We start from the raw sequence: 8,919 nt of genomic DNA on the forward strand, positions 1-8,919 counted from the left end.
CCATTGCGACCATTGCCTGTAGGTGCTGAGGTGTGGTATTCCACACTCCTGCAGAAACAGTAGGTCAGCTTTGACCTTGGCGAGGTAATCCAAGGTTGAAACACATCGCGGAGTGGATTTAATGCTATGCACATTAATGGAAGCAATCCTTATACCCATTTTTTTTAAGTTAGTGTTGCTTCCCATACCATTTGTCCTTGCTAGTCCCAGTCCTTCGGGATGTTTCTGCATACCCATAGTGTGCACAAGCTGTTTCACATTTGTTGGGCTCAGAAACCCCTCCTGGTTTTTCATGCAGGGTTTGTTCCGCTGGGGTGACATCGGGGGGGTCTTGTAGGCAGCAAGGATTGGGTTGTCCTCTGCTGTTCCTCCTCGAAACCATCACTGCTCCCGGCTTCCCGGAGCTGAGGTGCGCCAGATGTGTCTTTGCTCTCGGTGTCCCGGAGCTGGGATGCGCTGGCCGTGTCGTTCGGTGTGGCGCTTTGGGGTTGGGTCACGCGGGCCCATCACAGTTTCCAGTGCCTGGGGGCTGGGATGCTTTATCTTCCAGCCCCTTGGAGTTCTGCCGCCTCTTTTGAAGGGGCCGTCGTTCCAGCACTTTCTCGTCCAGTGAAGAGGAGCTGCCGTAGTCTGTCTCAGACGGAACCTCCTCTTGCCACTGGTTTGGGTGGTGGCCTGTTCCGCTTTTGGAGGTCTTTTCTTTGTGGTTCTTCTTTGTACCACTTGCCACTGACCTGTTTGTCCATCTGCTGCCTCCTCCTCCATTGATTCTGTCTGTGGAGGAGGAATTTCCGGGCGCAGGGTAGGTGCTGGGTCTCTGGTCTCAGCTGCCTCCCCTTTCTTCTCCTTCTCAGGGATACTTTCCTCGCTGCAGAGAAGGTTGCTTATCTCCTTTCGAGCACTGGACGCCTTCGTTGTACCTTCTCCCGGCCTTTCCTTGGACCTTGCCGCCTGAGCATAATTGAGGCAGTGTTTGGGGCAGGTTTTGTAGAGGTGGCTTGCCGCACCGCACAAGTTGCAACACTTAGTCTGCTTACAGTCCTTGGTCTGATGGCCTTCCTCCTTGCAGTTCTTGCAGACAACCGTGCTGCAGTTAGTTGCCACGTGACCAGATTTGCCACAGGTGCGACAAACTCTGGGCTGCCCAGCGTGGACCAAGAAGCCTCGACTTCCCCCGATAGCGAAGCTGGAAGGAGGGTGGATAATGGCTCCATTGGCATCGACCTTCAAGGTCACCTTGACCTGCTGCTTGCTGGTCCAAATCCCAAAGGGGTCCTTGACATCAGTGCTGCTGCCGGCCACCTCGATGTACCTGGCGAGAAAGGTGAATACATCCACCACCGGAACATGGGGGTTGTAGAGGTGAATCGTCACCACCCGGTCCCGTTGTGACGGAAGCGTGAAGAGTGGCTCCACTGTGAGGATCAACAGCGGCGCCTGGTCCCCTTTCTCCTTGAACACCTTCAGGAACTTGATGAATCCCGCCACATTCTTGAACGTCATGTCAAAATATCCACTGCTGGGGAAATCCTGCAGGCAGAAGATGGCCGTAGCCTGAAATCCACAGCAATCGATGAGGATTTTCTTGATGAAGAAGGTGCGATTGACCGGTGCATCTCCTTCCTTGTCCTTCACCACCACCTGAACAGTGTTCCGCACTCCCTGACCTGAAGCTTGAAGATTGGTTTTAGCCATTTTACTCAAAGCCTACCCAGCATCATGCTTTCTTCTCCACCAAGTAAGTACTGACAAGAACAGATACTACGCTTGATCTTAGCCAAAAGGCCGAGAGGGCCATCGACTTTTCAGCTAGTGGACGGGCCTTCCCACCCAATGAAAAATTCCAGCCAAAGTCTTTAATCTCTGCTGTAGTACAATCACCAATACCTATCCTTATGACTGTACTCCAGTTATCACCATTTATATTTTAGCTTTCTGACTACACCAGCCATAGGATATCCAACTCACACGTCGCCAAAGGAATAGATGCATCATGAAAAATTAAATTGTTTATACATAGCTATTTATATTTTAGTATTAAAGTAAGAAAGATTTGCATTTATATAGTGTCGTTCACAATGTCAAGACATCCCAAAGCATTTTACAACCAATGAAGTACTTTTGAAGTGCCAACACTCTTTTAAGAGGAATCGCAGCAGCCAAGCTGCACACACCCAGGTCAAAGAAAAATAATGCCGTAATTAGCACATCATTTGTTCTTTTGATTAAGGGATAAATATCAGCTAGGACAATTCCCCTATTTGTCTTTCAATAGTACTGTGGGATCTTTTATGTCCACCTGAAGGTGCAAATAGGGCCTTGGTCTCAAAGACAAGACCTCTACCACTGGACAACACCCACAGCACTGAGTACTAGTTTGGATTTATGTACTTAAGTCTCTAGCATGGAATTTGAACCCATAAACTTCTGAGTCAAAGCTAACACTGCATAATGCACCTAAATCTATTTCATTCATATGTTAGTTCTTTTGACTATTACAAGTGGAGATAAACCATGCAAGGCAAATAGCAGGAAAATCACAGCCAGGATTTTCTGTGGCCTCCTGAGGCAGGGTCAGAGGCGGCAGGTGGGGCACGGAGTATTGCAATGGGTGGCGAGAGGGCCCGTTGCCTCCCGTTGCCAAGAGATCTTCCCGGGAGCGGGATAGGCCGACGACAGCCTTCCTGCCCAGAGGTGAATTGAGGCCCTTAAGTGGCCTATTAATGGTCAATTAAGGGCCTCTTCCTGCTGCCACTAGGAACTTACCAGTGGCCGGGGGTTGGAGGGGGTGGGGGGGGTGGGGGGGGGGTGGGGGGGTGGGGGTGCCTCTGTCACTGCTGCTCCTCCCAGACTGGAAGGAACCACAATAAAATTAAAATGACCTACCTTTCTTGGCGTCTTCTGGTCCCACTCCTTGCAAGATTAGAAGTAAAATTGCATGGGGTCCTATTTGCATCTTAGCACCCTGATTTCTATATGTCAATGAGGCCCACACCTAGTATGATTAAGGAGTGCTCTGCTTCCTATTACCCACATTGGACATTGAGATGATACAGATGACAGCTCTTTCAGTGCTTAATAGATTTGACTCTTAATATATTTGAAAAGTGAAAATGAAAAGGTCAATTACTGTCATTTTCTCCAAAATTTCCAAACCACATGTCTGAATGAAGTGACTTCTTAGTCTTGTCAGCAACTTTCAAATGGTGTGAAAGGGCCTGGTGATGACTTCCATCTAACATTCCATTTAAAAACTGCTGAAATAATTCCACAAATATTACTGCTCATTCAGATGTGTTTATTTAATGAGTCTGTATTCCACCCTGGACTGCATTGCATTCCTCATCATAGTCCATCATCACAAGGACTTTTTCTATTTGAAGTTCCTACTAGTGAGGTTGCAGTTTTGGTTTTAAATCACTTTCCAGTTGTATCAGCCTTCTCTAGACATTTCATTTATCAGATGCTTTTCGTATTTTGTCGCCCCAGGCGAAATACAATTTTTCTTGATTATCTCCCACGAGCTCCCCCCTCAATTCAATTTAACCAGCAACTGACAATTCAGCAAGATTCATTGGGTGCAAGATTCTTGATGTCAGAAACTCTGCAGACAACAGAATAACACCCAGAAAATTTCCTTCTACCTGGATCAGCATCCTTTCCCACCAGAAACAGGAGCTACAAGTTTCTGATGCCTGCTCCTTTCAGGGTCATGAAGCAACAGTTAAGGTCACTAACTGAAGAGGGAGAGGGACTGATCCATTTTAGTGGGCTCATAACACATGTCAGTATATTTAAGGACCCAGCAGGCCTGTGCACTTTTAGGTCAACCTCTGAGCTGGCACCAAAGGGACAAATGCTTCACCAATGCAACAACAGTGCAGCAGTGCAGCAGTGCCCAGTGACAGTTTCTGTAGCTTCTCGTGTCTATGTACAGGACACTGTGCATCACTCTTCCTTACTGTTGACTGTATTCTTTTTTTTAAAAAGACAGAATTTCTTTGTATTTTCCTCCTATTGGTGGGTTTTCAGCAGGGCAGAACTATCAGAGTTGCAATGATTGGGCTCCAACAACCAGGACCATCTTCTGTTCGGTGGGCATGACTCTAACCACTGGAGGTTGTTGCCTCTACCCTAGTTGGCCTCAGATTTGTTAGGGCTCCTTGGTGCCATGTTTGTTCAAATGCTGTCTTGATGCCCAGTGCAGCCTTTCTCATCCCCCCTCTGACATTCAGTTCTTGTGTCCATGTGTGGATTAAGGTTGTGACAAAGTCTGAAGCCAAATGGTTCTGGTGGAACCCGAACTGAATGTTAAGGAGCAGATCATTGCTGAGTAAGTGCCACATGGTGACTCTATTGATGACCACTTTACTGATGACTGGGAAGGGATTGGGTGGTCACTGACTGTATTAGACTTTTTCTTTTTTTTGTGACCACGATATATCTGGACGGTCTTTTACAATGTCATGTAGATGCCAGTGTTGCAGCAGCACTGGAATAGCTTTATCCAGGTGAGCAGTTAGTTTTACTACATGGATCTTCTACTACAGCCAGGATGTTATCAGGAGCCATCACCTTTGCTCTATCCAGTGCACTCAGCCACTTATTAAACATCATGCAAAATGAACTGAATTGGGTGGACACTGGAATCTATGATGGTGGTCACCAAAAGACCTTCTTTTTTCTGTAGTGCGTGACCGATTCTTTTAAGTTTGCAGGCCCCTTTAATTTTTTTTTGTGCAGCCATCCACGCACAGTAACTTAAAGGGGCAGACTTGTCCAGTGTAGTCTCCACAGGAACTTTCAAGATGTTGTGCAGCTGTACAGTCAGAGGGAATATTGGTAGTGACTTCCAGAGGGAATGAGTGGGATCGTCCACTTGGCACTTTTGGCTGAACAGACTTGCAATCACCTCAATCTTGTCTTTTACATTCACCATTAATTTGTTGTCTAGTTGTCCAGCAACATTCTCTACCGGATGTGATAGGGATACAGAACCTTCTTTTGTTGTTTGCTTAGTCCGGTCGCTAAACTGCTGATTTTTGTGTTCAGCATGCAGATAGCCCTGCGCTGTAGTTTCAAAATTTTGCTACCACATTCTAAGGTATATCTGGTGCTACTCCTGACATACCCTTCTACATGCCTCAGTGATCACGTTTGGGCTTGAAGGAGATGCAAGAGTGAGAAATGTGTTAGGTCATAAGGTTAGAGTTTGTGATGGTAATCAATTATTCTGCTATGACCTACAGCATCTCATGAATGCCCAGTTTTGAGCTGCTGGACCTGCTTCAGCTGTAGGACAGTGGTTCAACAATGCATGATAGAGACAGTCTTCACTGTGAAGAGACTTTGACTTCAAGGTAATCACTCTTGCTAACATTATCGTGGAAATTTTTTTCTTTGATGTGTGAGTCTGTGAGGGCAAAGCCAAATAAGTTTGCCTAGTGTTGTTTACTTCAGCTCCTGATGCAGGCCCAGTTTGGCAATTAGGTTCTTCAGGATTCTGTCAGCTTGGCCAGTGGTGATTCTACTGGGTCTTGATCATATATTATACAGTATATTCTGTACCCTTGCTTCCGTCAATTCTTCCTTCAAATGATGTTCATCATTTGCTGATTCATCAGTTGAGTCAGTGGTAATTATCTATAGTCTTTGGACTTGCAGCATGTTAGGTTTGAGGGTGTCGACCACTACCAGTGGGAAAGAGAGTCATGGATGGCTGCAGGCCAGACAATAACAGGGAAAGTCTTGGATGGGAGTTTGGTCTAGCCAGACGACTGGCTAGTTTTTAAGTGAGCAGTAGGTTACAAGGCTGCATATGCCAGTTAAAGAAAGGAATCTGACCAGGATCATATCCTGGCATCTGGGAGAGGGAGTTTTTTTTTATATTCATTACTGGGATGTGGGCATTGCTGGCTAGGCCAGCATTTATTGCCCATCCCTAATTGTCCTTGAGAAGGTAGTGGTGAGCTGCCTTCTTGAACCGCTGCAGTCCATGTGGGGTAGGTACACGTACAGTGCTGTTAGGAAGGGAATTCCAGGTTTTTGACCCAGTCAGAACTGCAAATCAGTATCAAGGTGATTTTCATGCAGGGTACCAGTGTCAACTACCTTTAGGAGGACTGAAAAGCATGACACCAAGGTGACAGATGTAACATGACATCCAAAATCGTGGCACACGAAGCAAGAATGATGCAAACAGAAAGACTTTTCATATATTATATAACTAGGTATATTGAAATAGATAAGCAATTCTTCTTTGCTAGGCTGATCATTTCATATTATTGCCAGTGATAGGAATTCTAGGTGCAAAATTATCATCAATGGTCTTACTGTATAAAAGTCTAATGCCTCTGTTACAATAACAGAGAGACAAATATAATGTTAGCAAGTTAATAATTAAGTAATAACATTTCAAACCCTTGGTGCAGAAGACAGAACAGGGCTCCCTCCTACCAAACTCACACTCCCAAAGTTTAATACCAATGTTTAGTACCTCTTTTCATTTTAAAGTCGGGTATCCTCTGTTTCACAGAACCATGTTTGCAGCATGTTAGAATTTGCAGGACACTACCTCCTGCAATTTCAGCCTATTCCCCTGATTAAATCAGGAATCCTGCCAAATGTAATCGGTTAACATTTATTCTGACACAGTGCCAGACCTACGATCACCTCAGCGCTGGTAAAATCAAAGATTCATTATTCTAAATACCATCTAATTTGGAACAAAAGTAAAAACAATTAAAATTAAACAGTGAATGATGGACAAACTGGAGTGAGTTACAGTCCGTAATCTAATTGAGGGCTTTAGTGGCTTTGATATATACGCACCCACTAGATACCACGAGAGTAAGTTTCAGCTTAGAATTGGATGGTTTATATATAGAATAATAATGGGGCTGTATATGCATCCTGGTGCAGCAATACCGGTCCAGTACCTTTCCAGTGCTGTCTACACCTGTGGTATTTCCAGCAACCTGCATTTTTTTTAAATCATTCATGGGATTCATTCGCTGGCTAGGACAGCATTTATTGCCCATCCCTAATTGCCCTTGGGAAGGTGGTGGTGAGCCGCCTTATTGAACCACTGCAGTCCATATGGGCTGGTTACTCCCACAGTGCCATTAGGAAGGGAGTTCCAGGTTTGTAGTGAAGTTCCCCAGGGACAGTGTTGGGACCCTGCTTCTCCTGATGTATATTAATGATCCAGACCTTGGTGCACAATTTTAAAGTTTGCAGATGATACGAAACTTGGAAGCATTGTGAACTGTGAGGAGGATAGTGTAGAACTTCAAAAGGACATAGACAAGTTGGTGGAATGGGCAGACAGGTGGCAGATGAAATTCAATGCAGACAAATGTGAAGTGATTTATTTTGGTAGGAAGAACATGGAGAGACAATATAGAATAAAAGGTACAATTCTAAAGGGGGGTGCAGGAGCAGAGGGACCTAGGTGTAAATGTGCATAAGTCATTGAAGGTGGCAAGACAGGTTGAGAGAGCAGTATCCAGGGCTTTATTAATAGGTGCATAAAGTACAAGAGCAAGGAAGTTATGTTGAACTTGTATAAGGGACTAATTCTGCCTCAGCTGGGGTATTGCATCCAATTCTGGGTGTTGCACTTGAGGAAAGGCTTGAGGGCATTGAACAAAGAACAAAGAACAGTACAGCACAGGAACAGGCCATTCGGCCCTCCAAGCCTGCGCCGATCTTGATGCCTGCCTAAACTAAAACCTTTTGCACTTCCGGAGAGAGTGCAGAAAAGATTCACAAGAATGGTTCCAGGGATGAGGAAATTCAGTTATGCAGATAGGTTGGAGAAGTTAAGACTGTTTTCCTGGGAGAAGAGAAGGCTGAGAGGTAATTTTATAGAGGTGTTCAAAATCATTAGGAGTCTGGTAGAGTAGATAGAGAGAAACCGTTCCCACTCGTGAAATGATCGAGAATGAGAGGGCACAGATTTAAAGTATTTGGTAAGAGAAGCAAAAGTGACATGAGGAAAAACTTTTTCACGCAGCGATTAGTTAAGGTCTGGAATGCGCTGTCTGAGAAAGTGGTGGAGACAGGTTCAATTGAAGCATTCAAAAGAGAATTAGACAATTATATGAAAAGGAAGAATATGCATGGTTACGGGGAGAAGGCAGGGGAATGGAACTGAGGGAATTGCTCTTTCAGAGACTGGTGCAGACATGATGGACCAAATGGCCTCCTTCTGCGCTGTAACAAGTCTGTGAATTCTGCAAATACATATCCTCGAACACCCAGCAGCCAATCTTACAATGTTCAAATAAAGAAAGAATTTTAGGAACTGTCAGCATAATGGATAGTCGCATGTACAATTCTGTTCTTGTGGGTATAGACCAGATGGATATGCATGGAGTAATAATCTTTTCTGTTCACAATAGAATAGCATTGGAGCTAAAGGCATATGTGGTCAGATGAGTGCAGTTAATGCTGACTGGCACTTTGAGGAATCCTGGCACACAATAGAAGTGGAGATCTCTTCCTTGTTGCTGGCTGCTATCCAAATGAGTTCACTACATTAGTGACCAGCATGATGCAAGCATATGCCAAAGGTTGGGAAATGTGACAGAAATCTCCCTGCTTGGAAGGACACCTATTTATGCAAAAAATAATGCTTACTTGGGTCTGAGTTACAGGTTGGAACTTTTTCGAGGCTTTAAATGATATCACGAATCCCCCTATTTGAGTACTCCCTTGTAGCTGGTCTTGATTTTATTCCATAAATTAAATAAAATTATTATGAATTGATGTGAAACAATTATTTGATCGTGGATGTTTTATGGCATCGCAAAATTCAGAGTTGACAAAAGTGGTTTAGGCATTTTTCGTGATGCATGCTCTGATCGTAGTGTTGATATCTGCAGAGAATAATGATTGTCATCACTGCAAATTTAT

The 8,919-nt window shown here is 44.6% G+C and overlaps 1 pseudogene; it reads right to left on the minus strand.

Moving 5' to 3' along the window:
• Positions 1–1,669: 1,669 nt before the first annotated feature.
• LOC137370359 (U2 spliceosomal RNA) lies at positions 1,670–1,798 on the minus strand (annotated as a pseudogene).
• Positions 1,799–8,919: the final 7,121 nt, after the last annotated feature.

The sequence above is a fragment of the Heterodontus francisci genome, chromosome 5, assembly GCF_036365525.1.
Source record: "Heterodontus francisci isolate sHetFra1 chromosome 5, sHetFra1.hap1, whole genome shotgun sequence".
Classification (NCBI taxonomy): domain Eukaryota; kingdom Metazoa; phylum Chordata; class Chondrichthyes; order Heterodontiformes; family Heterodontidae; genus Heterodontus; species Heterodontus francisci.